The sequence below is a fragment of the Glossina fuscipes genome, unplaced genomic scaffold, assembly GCF_014805625.2.
Source record: "Glossina fuscipes isolate IAEA_lab_2018 unplaced genomic scaffold, Yale_Gfus_2 174, whole genome shotgun sequence".
Taxonomy (NCBI): Eukaryota; Metazoa; Arthropoda; class Insecta; order Diptera; family Glossinidae; genus Glossina; species Glossina fuscipes.
Window position 1 is genome coordinate 1,509,731 of NW_023998517.1, and position 19,933 is coordinate 1,529,663.

Sequence of the window (19,933 nt, forward strand, 5' to 3'; positions counted from 1 at the left end):
ATGTTTTCTTTCGGAAGCAACACATTTAGAAATTGCTAAGCCTCTTGAGCAATAGGGCATTAATAATTCCTTGTGCTAAACGCTTTAAAATGTTCTAAGCATGTTTGTAATTATTGACAACAGTATCTGCGAAAATGTAATTTGTTGTGTTTTCTGCGGTTATTTCGATTTTCAAGCTTAATCTCAGTTGTCCGTTTTTTTAGTTTGGTAGCAGCGTAGGACTAATAGCAGCAAGATGAAGGGACCGATCAATAGGTATTTCATTACAGGAGACTGAAGAATCTTGCTATCTATATAACCTACACATACAATTTAACGTCCCTTAAAGTTGCTTATGCTTTCTATGACAAGCTTAATTACAATTTAAACGTAATACAAAAAATTTGAATACCAAGCAGCCCCGAAAAGCACAAGAATTAGCAAATAAATAAAACTACTATGAAATAATTTATCATAATAAATATAAAGATGGAGCTTTTTTTTAATGCCGACGGTGTTTTAGGATAGTCGTCTCTAAATAAAATGCAGAATGCTAAAAAACGTGACGAAGAAAAATCATCTTCCGCCGCAAACATAACAAAATATTTATTATACAACAACTATTTATTACAATGCATGACTTTACGTAGTATGCGCTTGCATGTGTTTGTGGAGAAAACTGAATTGTGTTGGATACAAACAAACAACAAACACGAATATATAAATGCATTAAAAAAGTAGCCACTTGTGCACAAATATTGTGTGCTAGCGATAAACACTTCAGAGCGGCCATTAAAATCAGAGAAAAGTCAAATAAACGATGGTGGCAAAGTGTGAGAGCATAAATAACGCAACAACAACAGTAACAATAGTATCATTACAAATAATGTTTAGTTGAGGGCGAGAAGTGTTGTAAACTACAAACATTTTTTCCTTAAGCATTTATATTTGAAAGACGCGCTTATTAATTCGGGAGTAAAACTAAGCCATAAGTATTATAGATATATTCGTAAGTAAACAAAAATGTCTTCACTTTCAATTATAGTTAAAATACTTCTTAGAACTTCGATCATTTAGTCAGATTAATTTGCTGTCAATCATTTTTCTCGCATTTCTAAAGCTGACGACATTCAAGTTTTGAGTTAGCATTACTTAATAACTAAAACGAAAAATTCCTCAAGTCTCTTTTCTAATGGCGCGAGAGAGAGCCGCCGTAATAAAAGAGAGCGAGACAAGAGCACCTTTCTTTCAAAATGAGTGAGAATTTACTTTAAAGTTGAGAGAGAGTCAGAGAGTTTTTGTTTAGACAGATGTATGTGCGTGCATTTCTGCTAAACCGGCTGTAAGTTACATACTCTAAAATGTTATAGAATGTTATGGCATATAGGATGAATGATGGCGGTAACCCAACCTTCTTTTGTTTTTTTTTTTCTCTCAAGTAGTTTTGTTTGTTTTCTCATTTGAGCTATTGCCACATGTATCGTTATTCTGTCTCTTTTCAATATATATAACTTTAGCTATTTGACACACCATTGCAATGGTGTGTCAATGGGTAAGTGTAGCGAATAAAGGTCATGATTTATAATAATGAACATGTGACAAAAGACAATACAAAAATCCTATTCTGCTCAAATGCATAGGCATTAGAGTAGCAAATGTGCTGGTATTTAGCTAAATAATGTTGTGTAGAAAAATTACTTTACATCTGAAAGTTTAAACTAATGCGTGAAGGAGTGAAAATTACTAAAAGATTGAAAATATAAATAAATTAACTTTTGCCTACAATGAAATGTAACTCTGTACCTTATCTTGGGAAATATAACCTAATGTTTTATTGCAGGTCTGTGGATAGAGCTAAAATGACTCAGGCGAAATGGAGAGACATGGCATTGTCATTATTTTGCTTTTAAATGTTTTTTTTTTTTGTTTTTGGAACGCATTAGAAAACTTCCATTTAATATCCGTTAACCATGTTCACAATATTAATACATTAAGCTTGTATCTTATCCAAAAAGTTTTTAGAAATACTAAACCCTTATGTTCAGCGATATCTAAGTCTAAGACTGTTTAAGTTTTTACAATAACGATTTCTAAATTACCTTATCTTGGACAGCTCTACCTGCCCTCCTTTTGTGTATCTGCATAATTTTACTCCCGCACTTTAAATTCCCATTTGTAAGATAATTGGATATCTCTGTTTAAAGTTATAAGTGTAGTAGTTGAGCAAGCACAGGTACAATAGTGGAACGACTCAGAGTGATTAAAAGTAGTCATGTATGTATGAAATTGCGAACCGATAATAGTGCGCATATACACCGTGTTTGGTTTAAAAACAAAGTCGGCTGAAGGAATTCGAGATACCTTTAATTGTAGAGAGACCGTGGTATCCTCCCCAACTAAACTAGTTACGTTTTAGTTCTCGATCGACGGAAGCAAACGATTAACACAGATAGGTATTTTTAGATATAAAAGAGGAATGAAAAAGAGTGCAATCAAGATCTCTCATTACTTCTTAATATTCGTTTCGATTAAATTGGAATAACCAGCTGCATATATATATTTATTTTCGCAAGTTCAACATATTTATAAAAAGTTGTATAGAGAATTTGAATAAGTAAGAAAATTTTTTTTATACCCATCATCGTTTGATACTGATCAATAATGAATTGACAATCAGTGGTCTCTGAACTTTCTTCTGGGTGCTGCAAACGTTTCGATAAAATAGTGCAATTTTAACATTCGATAATATTGAGTAGGCGTAGCCGATTTATCCCATTACTATACAGGTGCTGTGGAACCGCCCATAAAATAAAAATACAAATTTTTATCGCTGCATTTATTATATGAGCAACGATCAACAAACCAAATTTTTTTAATTTTTGTAGACAGAGGCGTTTTCAGGCCATGTTGTATTGCGATCCTGTCCTTTAATCGATTTGCTTCAATTTCAATACTTGCGTGTAAGAAACCTCAGTTCTTATGGCACATTTCAAACCGATTGACACATATTTGCGACGAGGGGCGTATTTACTACAGACATTACAAAGGCAGACAGACGGACATGCTTACGTCGGTTTAGAATTTGGTGCCGATCGGGAATACATATACTTTATGCGGTCTCTTCCTTACTTCTTTCTCGCTGCTGCGCACGTTTTCAAACAATTAAGATATCTCTCAACCGTCGGTGCTTGGTTGGTTTTCTTTATCATGTTTTGAAGTAACTCCATCACATTCATTTTTTTAAAACATACGACCTGGCTGAACAAAATTCTATGTCTATAAAAGGCGAACAGGAAGAAGAACATTGCCCTTTAATTTTTGTCCTTCTTCTAGACTAGTCCTAGTGGATTTATTGCGTCTATTATCCACATAAGTAGTGCGTGTGTCTCCTTAGGTAGCAATAATTGATACTAAGATAGGCGGAGCCATTTTATCCATTATAAAGGCACTTATTTAGAAAATGAATGCCCTTTAAATGTCTAAAATTTTCAAAAAAAAAAAAGTTAACAATTTTTCGGACATAGCAGGAATTAATTAATGGTTTAAAAAAAATTATTTCTTAAAAGACAGCACAATGAAATTATTTTCTTAGGATACCATGCACTGCAGTAATGCACTCAAGTAATTTGTTGTTGGAACTTTTTGACCTTGGTGATCGTATAATCATTTGCAAGTGTTAGAATTATTTTTCATATGGCGATCGAAAGATTCTTAGTCTAGAGAAGAGTTCTTACACTCAATTTTTCTAATTATTCACTTCACTGTTCATTATTGCAAAATTTCAGTTTCTTGGCGCCTGCTTCATGCGTAAAACCTCGACTAGGCCGGAAAAAAGCTCAAAAGCCCTGTGTACTCATCTCTCCAAGGTGAGGGATTACACGGCAATTTATTCTTGACTTAAAATTAATGTTTCTGTCCGCTTTAAGCGCGTGCGAAGATCTCTAATAAGTGAATTTTCCAAAACCCTATATAGCCATCTTTGAGCCAGCTTTGCAGAGATGGAAGTCTCCGAAGACCTTTTCATTTATTTACTTTTTTTTAAAATATATTTTTGCCTTTTTCTTTACTTTTCCTGCTCCTGTTACTTCTTCCTGTTATTTTCTTTAGTTTTTCAACTTTTTTGTTTATTTTTGTCCGGAATCAATCAGTTAAATAAATTTCCTCTTGTTTCTAGAATTTAGTTTATAAACATTTTATGCTGTCAACATGTTGTGTTTCATTCCAGTATTAGTCGACTTGCAACACACTCAAACCACTTTACAACCGAACAGGTTGAGTTGTATGCATTCTTGTGTTCACAAATTTAAGAGAAGATTTATTGTCTGGCTGGCAACATTTTGCATGCTTTAGAGAAGATGAATTAGTTGTTTTGCGGCGAATTTATTTATATGCCCATGCGAGACGGCCATATTTATTTATGAGATAGAACGAGAAAACCATGTTTGCAACTTTATTTACTCACTCGCACTTGGCGTTTTTCGTTACGGGCATTTCATATGTCATATCTTTAACACAAAACACACAATCAAACTAGCTTTTATTTGTGTGCAAGTAATTCATAAAGAAAAACCGGCAATTTCTTAATTATTATTATATTGAGTGACATCTATTTAAAATATTCATGATAATGAGTAAAATAAATAAATTTACAAAGTTTACCGAGCAAAAATCTTTGAAAAGTTTGCCTAAACAAATTAATATACCATTAGTTGGTGCTTGAAAAGTATGATAATATGGGCTACGCACATATATATAATTTTGATAACCGCCGCTAATTTATTGCGTGTTTCATGTAATATATCTTGTTTTTCTTTTTTTTTTTTATATTCTTCTTCTTGTTCTTGGTTTTTAAGTGTTAAATAAATAATTTAAAAGAATGTAGAATTTTTGTTTTAATAAAGTCGCGGCGTTTTTATTTAATGCAAAAATAAATTAATATTTATTATGTCGCGTCTTGAAATACAATGCTTTATTTTTTATGTGTAAAGTTTGCGCATGTTCTTAATATACGGCTACTGGCACACAAAGAACTTTTATATCCACCACCGATTACTAACCATAAATTAATTTTTTCATATCGTTTGCTACAAAAAGAGCGATATTACTGTTGAGCATACATATTGTATATATGTATTTTTCTGATCGGCATGTTAGTCCGTCTAGATACTTGCCTAGATGTAAACTTAAAAAGGAAATATTATACAGAGTATATACACCTCTTAATCAGCGCAAAATTCATGGTCAATTTAATACCGCCGTGAAGTTAGCCCATTTTCGTCAAGGGCTTGGGCTGGGCTATCTTCGCTATCTTAATTTAATTATGCGAGGCTGTCTTCGTGTGTAGCCACATAGTGCACACGCACTCAAATTGGAATATAAAGCAAGATCTTTAGTTCTTAAATACCTAAGGTGAGCAGATCTAAGACTTAAAGGTGAAAACTGCACATAGAAAACAATTTCTTATGTAAATAGTATATAATTTACATATATTTTTCGTTCACATCCGTCCACTCACAATCGTTTTGCATTCATACATGGAGCCCTTTACCTCATCTTGTTCTAAAGTCGCCAAAGTTTTAATAGAATGCCGTATATACGAGCGTAATATTCCGAATAGATTTGCACATATGCTTCAATTAAAGAGCAAAGATGGAGATGTTCTATGGTCGTTAACCGCCTACTCAGGAAATAAATGAAACTCGCCTACGATTAACGACAATGATGGCCAGATAACAATTATTTACAATGAAAGCAAAAGAATAGATAATGAGTTAAATTTAGAATGCAGCCTGTCCGTAAGGATCTTTTGAAGGCCAAATTGGCCTTGATTCGTTTACAAAATTGCAAAATTGTTCTTACATGTGCTGTACATGATGTTATTGAATACTGAAGGTTCACTTTAAGGCGACTACGACTTTCTTATTTATTTATTTATTTATTTATTTCTTTTATATCATTGTATATGTACAATTTGCTCGTATGCTTTATGCATGTAGGGTTGCAGAATTTATAGCTTTACCAAGTATTTTACTACACGCAGCCATAAATTCTACCGCATAAAGAGAAAACAATAACAACATTATATTGCTCTTTTATCAGTGGCCGTTCAAGGGAAATTAGTGAAAAGAAAATTGTGAGAAAAAGAAAACTCCCGAAAATTTATTTTACATAACATTAAGGAAATACAACTTTTAATTTTTTTTTTTTTGCTTTTCTTTTTTGGTTAAAAATCTCCACAAAAATGAGAGAATATTCGACAAATAAATAAATGTGTGAATAGATAATGAAATGAAGTCGAAAAAATTGAAGAAGAAATTTATATAAAAGCTTAGGTGATATGATGATAAGAGACGAGAGGATGTCGATTTTTCTGAAATGTTTTTTGAAATGCGAATGCGGGTTGAAAGAGTAAAGAAAGAATAAAAGTTCAGCAACATAAAGCAGTCATTTATTGCCACTTTATCATGACATAAAAGCTTTATAGAGACAAATGTGGGTCATTCCATTGGGAATTCAAAAGACCAGCAAGGTTGTTTGCTTTGCTTTATATGCTATAGATTTATGTCCTCTCTCTCTCGCTCTGTCTCTCTCTCGGTCTCTCCCTTTTCCACCTCTCTGTTTCCTTTTTTAACTTTACTTCTTCATCTTTCTTCTCCTTTGCTTATGTGTTCATCAACTTGCCAAAAAGTAATCTTTTTCTCAGCTGTTGCAGAAGTTTAGGTTCAAAGGAGTGGTTCTTCATTATTATTTCTATTATTATTCACTCCCTCTGGCTGTGGATTCATTTTCATGCATCCAAAAGTTCTTCAACCTCTTGCGTGTTTTGGTCGATCGGTCATCATATATTATTACGTAATGTAAATAAAAATATATATGAATTATAGATAGTCTAAAAAATATTGCGCTCTTTACAAACATGCAAATTGAATTGAATTGAAATTGAAATTATTTTTAGGTGTACACACACCCACCCACTCACATATATTAGGCTAAACTCTGAGTTTTTATGTTGCCGTTGGTATATAACTGAATTAAGAAAAACTATTTCATTAAAAATAGATAAACAATTTTATGGTCGGTCGTATTGAACATTTTTTACACAACAGAGCGAAGTTGTTGATTTAACGAATAGAAGAAGAACAAGAAGAAGAAGAAGAAGCAGAATATGCAATAGGCTCATAATTTTTTAGACAAATTTAAAGTAATGTTCAAATTAAACCACAATTTAATTGTTTTTTTTATTAAACAATTAAAGCGAAATAACGACACCTCATAAACACCACTGCTTCATCACTATTTCTTCGAACACGTGTAGAATATTTAATGATTAAAACTTTCATGTGGATCCTTAAAAAAAAAAAAAAACAACTATAATATATATGTCCATGCCATATGTAAAAGCAAAGAAAAAAGTAAAAAACAAAAATTTCAATGTCAATTGTCTTGTCTTTGACAGTTTTTGTTTTTGTCGTGATTACTAAAAACTTTTTCGTTATGCTTGTTATAATCGTTGTTGTTGTTGTTACTGTGATTTTTTATTTTTTGAGACCTTATATTATTACGTTATAATGCCTTGCAGAGTAGAGTCTTGATCTAACAACAACGAGTGAGACTGTATTCCTTTGCTTTACGGGTTATATTATATTAAAATCTTCTTCTTGTCTTGTCTCTTCTTTAAATTGTTCAAAAATAATAATAATAATGAAGACATCGTTTATCCATGTGTTGTGAGTAGAATTAATAAATTTTTCTTTCGTTCGTTTAAAAGAAGAAACGAAAAAACAAAAATCAATTCGTGTGTGACTTTTAATCGAGCCTTATACACTTAACTTAATATTTGTTATGTAGTCGAAAAGAAGAAAAAACAAAAAATATTGAGCTCGTTTACACTTAATTGTGTTAAAGAGATGAAAAAACTTTATTATGAATAAAGTTGATATCTGCATTTTGACTTCTTAAAGGCTTAATATTTTTTAGGGAAAATTTCATATGAGATGATTTCAAAAAGTTTCTTATTATTATTGCAATTCTTTCTCGATTGTTAAGAGATGGCGTTATAAGTCTAAGTGCTTGTTATGATCATTTGAACTATAAAAGGATTAATGTTTCGAGTAAAAGTTTTCGTAATCAAAAAAAAAAGCTTTGTTTACACTGAAAAAATTAGTGTTTAACGTTCTTACCCATCTCTTGTAGACATTAATAAAAGGTTATACTTACATTTTTATCATATGCGCAACGTCAAGCAGAGAGTTTGTGCACAGGCTGGCTGAGGACTAAATAAAATCTCTTATCATGTTTGTAACAAGTTTTTAGGAAATTCGTCTAACCAATCGTCTAGAAGACGTCTCAATAGGTCCGAAGGGTAGTCGAACATAATTTAATAGGCGTTTAAAACTCCGTTCTTATCTGGCAAAGCTCATATTGATGATAAGATGGATTGCGTCATGTGCTTTGCTTAGTGACATTTAATGGTTCTAGGAACCTAAGTACTTTCGTATATTAACCTGCGTCTAATTAGGATATTCGGAATATCATTCCGGTTTCGGTCTGAAATAGACTTGGGCGGAATGCTGCCTTTGATTGTATCATGAAATCCATATGTAGAAGACATCGGTAATTTAATATTTGATTCTCTGGCTGTAAAATCAGTTCTTGTCCAGTCAACTTTGTCCGTAGCAAAAATAAAGCAAGAAGAAGGTTTTCCGCTCAAAGAAAAAAGTTTTTACTTAAAGAAAAAAGGCTGACTGGAAACACCCACGAAATGAGAAGAACGTGTTATTTTGTTTGCTTTTATCATGATACGGCTGCAAGTCGAGGCTGAAATTCTTCACATTGTTCTCTGCGAAATTCTTCACACTGTTCATTGCGGAAAAAACTGCCTTCATACGGTTGAGTGTTTGAAGATTCCGCAGGGTATCATTTTATAGAAAAATATATTTTTAAATTTTTAACATAACTGTCTGTCTTAGGACCATGCAAATTAAGATAGCAGAAACGGTGTTATTCTTTAGGCTAGTGTGAGTGAGTTCCAAACTTGGGCTATGAAATTGAACGGGGAGTATATTCGTCACGGTATCAAACTAGTTTTCATAATCACTCGACAAGGCTAACTCATACCAGTAGATCATACTATAATACGTATGCTCTGCCAAAAGCGAATTTTCATCATGAAAAACGTGAAAGTGTTCCCGCCCTTCAATGATGGCGATAAATTCAAGATGGCTACACTGGCTTTGATAATTATTTCTTCGATTTTTGTTGTAGGTCTCCGAAAAGAAAAAATGAACGCATGGGAGTATCTCTCGAACTGTTAATACCATAATCCAGTTCTCTGCACATATCTCTATAAATTTTCCCCAAATTAACCCTAATTGAGTAGTAATTTCTTCTTTACGCATGTCATATACACATTGAACTTCTTCTGAACAAATGGATTTCAATCATTTATATAGTACTTTATAGGGTCTTGAATGAATAAATTCGATTACGAATTGTTGAAATTAAGTCGCAAATTTAATAAAGCGTTGTTCGCCGTCAAATCCAAAGTCTGTGTGCCCTTATAAAGATTTCTGTAATTAAACTTTTATAGATATTTAGCAAGGGGAGAATCAAACTTTTGTTCATTCTAGTTATTGAAATTTTTTTTTAACTATATAAATCTGAACATACCGTATAGTTTCTTCTAAGTAAGTTTTATACCCTCCATCATATTTGGTGCATGGCTATACTAAGTTTGTGTGGATATATTCAGAAGGATTTCAGCAGACCCACATTTCGAAGTCACTTCCTCGATCGATTGAAGTTTGTCCGTCCGTTCGTGCGTATTCTTGTGTTTAACCAACAAATCACAGTTTTTGAGATATTTTGATGAAATTTGATTCACTGACGGTTGGCCCAAGAATGAACGCTGTTCGGGTAGGACCACATTTTCGACCACATTTCGTATATAGTACTGCAGGGTGGGCCGTGGTCTATAGCGCTTACACTATAGCGTTTACACTTGTTCTTCTTTACGTTATCTTATGTAAATCCCATGTTCGCGAAAATCGTTATTTACTTATCTGGGTGACTCTATCTAATTTTCATTCTTGAGTTTTGTTTCAATTTCCTCCTCTTTTTTCACCTCTAACGATCACGAGATTTTCCTGCTCGGTGTTAAAGTATTTAGTGCATCTGTACGTACAAGTGGAAAAAGCGATTTGGTTAATCTTACAGTATTTTTCTTTGTGCAGCCCCAGATACTCGTATCAATGATGCCGCAAAAAGCATTTATTTATCTTAGATTGGCGTAAGTTGCATATATCCTTATAACGTAAGTGTTCGCCTGTCAACTTTCCATACTTGATTAAACTTTGAGAATCCCAAATAAACAGTTGGAACGTCGTCTAAGTTTAGTGAGTCAGGTTAACTCGTAATGTTTTAACAAACGTTTTGAAAACTTTTATATGTGTTTTTGCAAAAGTCGTATTGAGATAACAAAGACCTCCTGAAGGTAGTGAGTATCGCTTGTCGTCAAATTTAATATATACTTAGGGCATGTTCGACTGCTTAGGGCCATGAGCAAAAGCTGAAAATCTTCCCAAGCGGCCTATTAATGCTAGCACAATTAATAAATTTCATAATTCACATCAGGGAATTAAAATTTTTTTCAATCAAAAGAAAAAGAAAAGACGAATACATGCAGCGGGTTATCTTCTGTTACACAAAATAATTCCGTTAAATGCTAGCTTTCCAAGTTGAATAATAAGAGATATTTGATTAATTCTCATAATGTATTCCTCTTCAGTCCAAGTTGGAGTACATTTTTTTCGGTGTATCTTTAGTGTTGAAGAAAAAAAAAAAAAAAATGACGCACATATAGGGATACATTGACATTAGAGTTCGTTCTGTTTTTGTTTTTCTTCTTTGCTGTTTAACGAACACATTATATAAAGTGTCTAAAAAAAAAATTTTTTTTAATGGCTCTCTCTCTGAAGAGCAGCGTACGAAAGTGTATAGCATGGTATATTTATATACATGTACATAAGCATGAATAAAACCATATGCATGAGTATGATAAATGTTTGGAATAAAATTTGGGTGAATGATATTTTGATTCAGGCAGTTTTTAAGGTTACATATATATGCTTGTATATATATATATGCATATAAACATATACACAGAGATATCAAAGCATAGTAGAAAGATGAAAACAGTAGATAGATACTAAATATAATGATTTTATTAAGCAGCAAATTCACACCCGTTAATTTGAAAACAACAACAACAACAATAACAAAATTACAGTTAAATACTTTTTATATATATGTATATATATATATATATGTGTATATAATTGTTTGAGATAAGCTATGAAATGATATACAATAGAAACGGAAGATTGTGATAGTTATATAGTCAAGCATTGGATATATTGCTTACTTTCTTACTTATTACAATTGCACTCTAGTGACCATTTGTAGGTAACATATAAGGCATCAAGCTTTGTATGGTTTTTTTAGAACCCATGCAAATTTCAATTATTTCCGATATCGCCTTTTAACGAATTTCTATAAAGCTATAGTCGACCACGCCTAATTTTCATAATTTCGTATTGTTTGAAGTGTCAGTTTAATTTAATCGTTTTGTCTTTGGACAGTTAATGTATATTCCCAAGCAGCTGGGTATTCCATGCTAAAGACGTACAAATTGCATTCTATCTATAGTTACACAGATACAGGGTTTTTGGAAATATCGGTACCTAAATGAACGAGAATTGTAACCAGGGATGTCGCTCATTTCCTGTCGTTCACTGTAGCAGTAACTAATGCTAGGAACATCATCTATACATGTTGCCTCTATAGATTCAGATCACGGAGGGAAGGTCGTTTTTCCCTTTTGCATCCTTCGTGATTCGTGATGAGGAGAATTTTCGTTCCTCTTACTCTCAGCTGCAAAAGAAACGATGTTATCATGTCTTCCCGTTCTTGGCTGCAGCACCTTTTCTTATTTTATTCCGCCTGTTCATGTTCGAGTAGCATTGCTAAATAAACGCTTTTTCTTTGGCAGGAGTAATTTACACGGGAATAATTAGTAATTCGCAAGCGGGCTCTCCCTTAACTCCCAGATTTTAATTGTAGGGGAAATAACATTCCTTTACACTTCTTATCACTTCTCCAAGGTCAAACTGACGAAAAGGAATTTGATCGTTTTTTTGTGCACCTTGCTACGTTTCTAATTATAAAAGCTGTGCAATTCGCGTTCACATCTTTTATAGACATAGGGGAAGCGTTGTTTTGCGAGTCAGCTCGAAAACTCGTCGCGGTATCGGATCTCGTTAAAACAGAAAAAGCACTCAAAGCAACCGTTCACTTTCTCTAGTTAAGCCCATTTATGAGCCTCGAGCATTATGAACTTCGTTTATTGATTTACGTAAAATCTATTCAGTAAAATTACTATAAAATATGGATATTAAGAGGATGACAAAAAAATATTTTTTTGGTATTTTGTCACAGCAGGTTGATTTTGTTGTCATTGCTTGTTCGCTTGTGCTGCATAAGTTAAGACCGACCTTTTTTTTCTCTTGCTACGCATCGTAGGGCCACAAAAAACTTTTTTTAATTCTAAAGGAAAAGCATTGAGAGACAAGCATAGCAGATATGATGTCTCTTAGTTGCCGCTGTTGATTTTCCTTAAAAAAACGACATATATATGTAAATATATGTATATATATGTAGAGCGAGTTATTATATATTTTTTAGACTTTTTTATTCTACTTTTTTTATAACCAGCTGAAATCGGGATTTTACTGTGGCTTTTATTTTCTCTTTCCTTTATATATGTATACATATTTTATTTGTCTATGTATATGTAGGTGAAAGTGTAAAAGTCTATGCGATAAATGGGTCTTTATTTTTCTACATATATATATGGGTAGATATGTTTGTGTTTCCTTTTTCGGTACCTTGACAAATGCCAAAGTGTGCGTATGCTTTTCGAATACCAGTCGTAACACTAACACTAAATACCGACAGATATTTGGGCACAACCCAGAGAAATGCCATAAATCAAATCAAATTTATACGCTTTCATCTGCTGAATTTGCGAAAATCGTTTTTATGTAAATCTTTGTTAACCCTCTACAAGTACGTACTCTTTGTGTATTAGTCTCTGTATATATATACGCATATATATGCATATATATATATACAAAAATATATGCCGGTTTATTCGTTCACTTGTTCTTTGCCTTACATAAATTTTGGTATATAAACGATTTCAAGCATATATACTGACTGATATGGATGTGTGTGCGTGTGCGTGTCAGTAAAAAACTGGGTAATTGGGCGCTAACTGAAAACTGGTGGAAAATCAATAAAAGAATTTTGCTTTAATAATCGTTAAAACCTAAGATTAAGATCTTAAACGGGTGCCACACTAAGCGTTTTGTTCGGTTTTGTTTTCTTATTTTGAAAAACAGTTTGCAGAAGAAGATAGGATTCTTTTTCAAGGTCTGCGATAACATATACAAGTGTATTCTCACGAGAGCCCAAAAATTTGAGGAGTTATCATGAAAGCCAGATTAGCAGTTAACGCTAGGCTTATGCAAGTTTGTAAAAGTACGAATCCATTAAAACTCTAATTAGGGAGCGAAACGCTTAAAACGGAGCGCAAGCGACGAGTACAAATGAAAGAACACTAGCTTCGAACACTAGCGTCGATAGAGTTTCTCTTTAAGAGCGTTCTTCGGTTCTTTCGTCAAATTTCGTGTGATATGTCAAACTCTTGGCTTGATGCCGCTCATCCCCTCAAGTCGTCCAAATTCCGTTAAAAGTAAGTCACGAAATGGTCTTAATTAATGGTGGCATCCAACCGTATACTTCCCCGACTTTTGGAAACGCTAAGGGAGAAGACGTCCCCGCAGACTGAACTTGCAACGAGATTTATTCGACTAATATCTTTTATTTCAAACCACTTTCCACACATCCATAAATTCTTCATTTGTCCGAGAATATGATACACATTTAAAATACTCATTAATTATGCAATATATATAAAAAAGGTTGTAAATATTTGGCCATTCCGCGCAGAAAGTTAATCTCGCACAAGCCTGATTAGGAAAAAAGCCATCGACTTTATATTAACTTTCATACTATATCCCATTTTTAGGCATTTATTCCATTATGTAATTCTATTTTCACCTTTTTGTAAGCGGAACATCGCAAAAGGAACTAAACACTTGTACAAAGTTCGTTTTATGGAAATAAAACTTTTTGCACAATGATATTTGCTGTCTTGCAATGAATACGTATGCCTAAGCATACGTGGATACATGTTTGTGTGCGTGTATGTGTACGTGCATGATTTCAGCTAACTAAAAGTTGCGGAAAGTGTTAAATGCTGTCTACCGGTCGGATGACGTTCTAACATTGTTGTAATTGCTTAATTGCAACGATTGAAATGCTGACCTTTTTCAGACTCAAATTCAACGAACGCTTACGTGCATGCATTACAGAGAGAAAGAGAGAGAGAGAGAGAGAGAGACAGAGTAAGAGTTTCCTTTTTAACTTTAACAAATACTATGAAAAACTAAATAGATTTTTATTTTTGTGAAACTAATTTTTGAAATTTATATTTGAAGTCTGGACGAAAAAAAAATTATTATTATTTGTTTATTTATTTAAAAGCAAAATAATCATAAATGTTTATATTATTTTTCTGTCTAGCGCCACTTAAACAATAAACAAAAATTGATTATTTTGATATTAAAAACAGTAATCAGAACAACAATAAATTTTGTTCAAAAGAGCATAAACATATAAAAATTTAAGTATTTGTGTACTTAGACGAACCGATTCACGTACATAAAGAAAAAAAATTTTCTTTTTTTTTTGCTTGGATTGAAATTGATTACAGCCGTTATCGCTTGGTATTATTTATTTACTCCGAATGGTTTCTCTTGGCCCATATTGTTATTAGTGTTGTTGTGTTATGTTGAGAGGAATTTGCCTTTTATTTTGTACTTTACTTCAACGTACGCGCTATGAATGATTTGTTTATGGGAACGTTAAAGATATTACAAAAAACCTTTGCAGGTCTTTCTGTGTCAAAACTAGAAGCATATGAATTATTCTACACTTGGCGCAAGTTGCAGGAGCATGGGATATTGTTTTATACTATTGAAAATACCAATGAAAGTTAAAAGATACTTTTTACAAAATCCTGTTGTGAGGCTTAACTAAAAATATCTTTCCATGTTCTGATTTAACTAAATATGTTTTGGTTGATGTTGAAGCTCAGTTACAAGCACTGCAATCTATTTTGGAGTTTTCAGTGACGAAAAGCGTGGACCCTACCAATAGCAACGCTCGAAATAAACCACTGATCCATAAGTACTCTACGCCGGCCTACACTTATTCATATATCGAATTTTAAAAATAAGCGGTTATATGGGAAATAGTCAAAAAAATGGTCGCTTGCGAACTATTTTCAATAGCATTCGTCTTTGAACCGAAATACGTTGCGACAGACGGACTGACAAGCAGTGTAGGGCATAAAAATAGTTCCACGGTCGTACTAGTCAAACAATTGCTACCAATTAGGCATAACACTCACTTGTCGCATTGCACTAAAAGTTAAGAGAGCAAACAATTAGCAGTGACATAAACGAAGAAAAACGCAAACGTAGGTGAGACTTGTAACAAAACTGGCATGCCCACTAAATGAGCAACATTTTTAGGTGGATTGTCGATCGAAGTAATTTTTAGTTTTCACTGTTACATCGCAGTTTCACACTTGCAAGCGAATGATAGCCATTTTAAACATAAATCCCTGTACGTACGTCCCCCGCTTTATTTAACAATTCGGGCTTTCACATGAAATAAAAGGGCAAACCAGACCGAAGCGAGTCATCATTCCCCGGTGATGAGGGTTGCGTATAGTGTGCGCGGTCTGTGGTGCTGTTATAACAAATTAAATTATGAAACCGATATAACCTCATGTTTTGATCACGGGAAGGCAACGAAAATTCATTGCAATTCTGCGCTTTTTTTTCATTGAGTAAGTCATAGGTGTCACCTTGTGTAGAGTACTTTTGTACATGCTGTTAGTTTTTTTGATGAAGCGCCTTGTACATTTGTCGATAGGATCCGTCGACCAATGCGTGTTTTTCGCAAAAGTAAATTCTTCGTTAAGATTTCTGGAAGAGAGGGAAGGCAAACGTTCGGTACGTTCTCTGTTCTCTACAGTATTACAAAATTATACCAGTGTAAACTTTCCTAATAAATATTGTGAACTTCCTACGATATTGGCAAAGAGGATCGTTACCTGAAAAACATTTTTCAAGCTCTGGAAATGCACTGTCTGTCTGCTTGTAGCAGACTGCTTCACGTTCAAAATATGCCTTGCGAGAATGGCTAGGGTTTCGCCAATTTTTGAATCTTTTCAAGAATAGCACTTTTGTTTCCTACTTAAACTTGGGTCGAATATTATTTTTGTATTGTCTTTTCTTCCATCCAAAAAGTACTGACAAAAAAGCTTTTTGTACCTTGCACCACGTATAGCGCAAGGGTTCTGAGGATGTACACTATTGAAAATCGTTCGGATCGGATCACTTTTTCGACCGCTTTCTATAAAAGGCCTAATTTTTAAAAAAGGGTGGTATTTAATGATAGGCATGACCGTGTTTTTAGACTCCAACAGCGATGTAACGCTTTATTTATAGTTATGGATAGACGCAAGTTTCAAATCCTTGCTTATATTTTTATGTAAATATATTGCTGATTACAATAATTATCAGCATTATGGTGATGAAGACTTTAAGAATACACTTATATATATATATATACCCTCAACATAAACATAATCAGAAATATCAACAACAACGCAAATTAACTAAAGTCATTTCATCTCTGTTTTCCTATCCTTTTATTATGATTAGTAATTTTCTAATGGGTTGAAACAGTCGACGTCAGAGCATGCATGTCTCCGTCTGATGCGTACACAAATTTCAATTCCCTGTCGGTAAATTACTTTAATTTATCTTATGTGGTTTATTGATCGAAGGCAAGAGAGAAATGAAATTTTTCTTTTCTTTTGTGTTTTTTTTTTTTTTTCTTCTTGCTAGGAAATGTTCTTGAATTCGATTGTCTGTTCCTTTGTGTTATTTCCCGTCTATATCTAAATATTATTGATGACAAATAAAATTTAAACAAACTTGCCTACATATGTCTGCCAATCTGTATACATTTGTAGTGTGGTGTGCACAAATTCAATATAAATAGCAGTAAAGATAATAAATGTCATATGTTTGTTTGCTAAAAAAAAACTAAAAGACAGTCTTTTGAATGCGTAATGGATTTGTAGAGTTTACTTCCCAAAAAAAACCAATCAAAGACAAAAAGAAACAAAAAATCAAAACGAAACAAAAAAAGAGAAAAAAAACAATTATTAAAATTCTTTTGTTTTTTCGATCGATCACTTTTCACAAAGTCTTGAATTTTGTTAAAGTAAGGGGCAAAAAATAAATTTCACTCTGGAAGCAAGAAAACTGTCATCAGTTTTATTAAAATTCGCTTAAGTTGTTTATCGATCTAATAATGTAATGCACTCAGGTGAGCGGCAGTTTGTCATGATTTGCTACAACTATTGAAGAGAGATAAGCAAAAGGAAAAGTGCGAAAAATCCAAGCAAACTTAACTACATTAAATTAAATTTAAAACTGCACAACGTAACAAACACACACACGTAAAATGCAATCTATATATGCAACATGACACTGAGTGCATTCGTTGTGTTGTGAGTATGTAATCAGAAAATGCTTGTATTGCGGATAAGTGCCTGCTTGCGTTTGAGCATATCTAAGTGCGTTTAAAGCCATAGATTCATGTGTGTGTTGGAGCATGTGTGAGCATGTATAGCAAAAATAAAAAAACTATAAATTTTGTAAATTGCCGTTAAATTGTCCATGTTTAGTGTTTTGTTTTGGGTTTTTATTTTAAAGTTTTCCAACAAATCATGAAATTGTGATTTACAATGTGTGAATGAAGTAATGAATGAATGTAACGTTTGAATGAACGAGCGCTAGTTTAAATACATTATAAAACATTCAAGTTTGCATTTAAACAATTAAATATTTTGCTATAACAAATTCAGTTCAATCCGTTAGCGAAAATTAAGTTTTACCAATTCTGCATAACATTTGTAACACTGCAAGCCAAGTATAAAACGCAAAAGTTGTTCACAGTTTTAATCATGTCTCGCTATTCAGCTTTAGCTTTTTCTCGCCAGCTCTGCACTTATCATCAAGACTGCATAGTACAACTACATTATCCTTGTTTAGGGACATAATTATTTTCATCTCATCAGCGCATATGTTTATGCGCTTTGCTTAATGCAAATCGTCTGTACAACCGCTTATCCGCAAGGAAATATGTAGTAAAAATAGATATACAGAACATGTGCAATCGATCAGCCAGTTTACTGTCACCCATACTAATTCACCTATCTGACCATCTCTGCTCCATTTCTTCATCAGTTTTACGTAATCATATGTCCGTCCGTCCAACTTTGCCTACGTTCGTTAGCTTTACCCTTCCTCTGCTTAACTATTCGATCGTTTTCTAAGCTAATGATTAGCTTTTTGTCTGATTGTTTGTTGCCGACCATTTGGCAATGCGAGCGCGTGTTTCCATTTGGAGCCCCACAAGTCTGCGCCAGCGCAAACGATTATTCACCAGCCTAAGCGATTGTTCGCTAGTCTAATCGGCTGTTCGCTAATCTAAATACTTTTTCCAGCCTAAACGTCTCTTCGGCTGACCTTCTATTCATTTGCATGTTAGAATACCCGTCTATGCAGTGGACACAATAATTGGGACACACACTTCCAACTGCATATATGCGTTCTACTCCTTCAATACCGAGGGGACTTCTTCGCAATAGCAAAGAATTAAAAGCCATTTCGAGAGAAGGTAAAATTTGGAGGATTTTTCCTTTCATATTTCTTCACTCCTTATCAGATGCTTTTCGCGAGACTCCTCGATCGATCTTCTTGTACAAAATGTGATGGGTATCTAAAATTCTCTCTGAAACGAGAAAATACGCTTTTCTTACTTGTGTGTGTCTATTGCGTGTCAAGGCATCATCATATTCCGAACGGAAAACAAGTTTTATATAAACGAGTAGCATTTTGTTGCGAGTACATCCAATTTACGCCCTCACTTATCATCAAACAGTGATAATTATTACATATAGATATATATATATATATATATATATATATATAATATACATGTATGCACACATGCATATACAACATATGTTAAGAAGCATGCACATGCCGTACTAACTGCTTATATTGATCATTACATGTTTACATATTTAAATATATATTTATTTGCAAGTGAATATTTTTTTTATTTTTTGATTTTTTATTTTTATTTTTTTTTGCTTTTCACATAACATTTAAATAAACTCTAGTAGCTGTTACCTCCTTATCAGTCACACCCTCGACTTTTCGGTTTGAATTGAAGCCTGACTTGTATTTTATTTTGTGTAAAATAAGAGAAATGAAACCAAAATACGTTTGTTTCTTTTTTACGTTTTTCTTTTTGTTTTATTCAAAGAAAAAAAAAAAAAAACAAAAAATGAGAAAATCTTTTTAAAAAAGCCTTTTGAATTTTGCCAATTAATTTTACGTCAAAAATTGCCAATCACTGTCAGTACCGTCTTTTTAATGCAAATCAATATGGGAATTTTTTGTATTTGTTTTTCTTTTTTCTTTTGAGTTTACAACAAAAATCAAATGAATCAATTTCGTTTATATAAAAAATTTTGAATAGTTTTTTTTTTGTTGTTGTTTGAGCAAATAATTCATAAGTAAACAATTGAAATAAGAATACGCAATAAAAATAATGAATAAAATTGTGTAGGTTTTTAATAAAATAAAAAAGTTTTTTTTTTTTTTCTGTTTTAATG

General features: G+C 33.0%; 1 protein-coding gene and 1 long non-coding RNA gene across 4 annotated transcripts in view; one reads left to right on the forward strand and one right to left on the reverse strand.

Annotated features, from left to right (window-relative positions):
* LOC119641699 (homeotic protein ultrabithorax) overlaps positions 1–19,933 on the reverse strand; it is a 183,409-nt gene that overhangs the window by 108,294 nt on the left and 55,182 nt on the right. The window lies entirely within an intron of this gene.
* Positions 1–19,933, forward strand: part of LOC119641701 — a 219,114-nt gene that overhangs the window by 103,424 nt on the left and 95,757 nt on the right. The gene's annotated exons all lie outside the window — the stretch shown is intronic.